Source organism: Larimichthys crocea, chromosome XIV (genome assembly GCF_000972845.2).
Source record: "Larimichthys crocea isolate SSNF chromosome XIV, L_crocea_2.0, whole genome shotgun sequence".
NCBI lineage: Eukaryota > Metazoa > Chordata > Actinopteri > Sciaenidae > Larimichthys > Larimichthys crocea.
In genome coordinates this window covers 6,543,403-6,544,469 of record NC_040024.1, presented here as the reverse complement: position 1 = coordinate 6,544,469, position 1,067 = coordinate 6,543,403, and the positions used below count along the sequence as shown (strand labels likewise).

At 38.2% G+C, this 1,067-nt stretch overlaps 2 protein-coding genes across 3 annotated transcripts in view; one reads left to right on the top strand and one right to left on the bottom strand.

Annotated features, from left to right (window-relative positions):
• LOC104935020 (butyrophilin-like protein 2) overlaps positions 1-1,067 on the top strand; it is a gene marked incomplete at its 3' end in the record, with an annotated part of 550,859 nt that overhangs the window by 232,351 nt on the left and 317,441 nt on the right. The window lies entirely within an intron of this gene.
• Positions 1-1,067, bottom strand: part of LOC104935135 (V-set domain-containing T-cell activation inhibitor 1) — a 592,626-nt gene that overhangs the window by 588,319 nt on the left and 3,240 nt on the right. The window lies entirely within an intron of this gene.

Below are 1,067 nucleotides of genomic sequence, written 5' to 3'. Positions count from 1 at the left end.
AAATATTACTTAATACTTAATATTTTCTTCTTCTCCTACCAACTGTAGATAGAGTAGTAAGTCCCCCTCTATTATAGTCCCAGTCTAAGTCGAGCGGTCTTTTATTTTGAAACTTTGTTTTATTTCGAAATGACTCCCCCCCCCCAGGTCCGCATTAAAAATGTCAAGCGTTGACCGGTCCGCAGTTAGGAAAAGGTTGGGGACCACTGGTGTAGAGCACTATAGGCCACTGAGGCGCGGGGCCTATAACATTTGATGGATTTACAGTATGCCTAATGCCTTTACATTACTTTTACTTTTATACTTTAAGTACTTTTAAAGCCAGTACTTCTACACTTCTACTTGAGTAAAAAGCTTGAGTTGATACTTTAACTTCTACAGAAGTCTTTTTAAACCCTAGTATCTATACTTCTACTTGGGTAATAAATGTGAATACTTTTGACACCTCTGACTGTTACTGATATCAACACTGCTGCCATCATCACCACAAACACCACTACTGGATCGTGTAGCAGTAATATTTCTAGTTTGAGTATATTTCCTATGCAGCCTGGAGAGTGACAGTCACAAAACAACAAGTTTACTTCACCTTTTTGAAAAGAGGATTACATGTCATTAATTATGCGGGTTTTTGTTTTCAAAAAGAATCTGAGCTGTCACATTAATGTAGTGGAGTAAAAAGTTGAATATCTGCCTCTGAGATGAAGTCGCAGTCGAAGTATAAAGTTGCATCATTTGGAAATACTCTAAGAAAAGTACAACTACCTTGAATTTCAAGCTAAGAACAGGACCACAGTGTTCTGCTGTCATTCATGAAGTCTGATGTGATTTCTGTCTCTGAGATAATATTATGTATGTTGTCTTCTCTACAAGAAGTCTGATGGATGGACGTGTGATTCATTGACTGTCAAGATAAAATCACCACTTCACACACAATGTTTCCAGTCAGGCTCTTGTGCTCTTTATTTCATCCACATGTTACAAATCATGTACATTGACCTGGTGTCTTCCATCTGAAGCCATGTAAAGGACACTTTTCCTCAGCCGCTGTCCGATCATTGGAACAA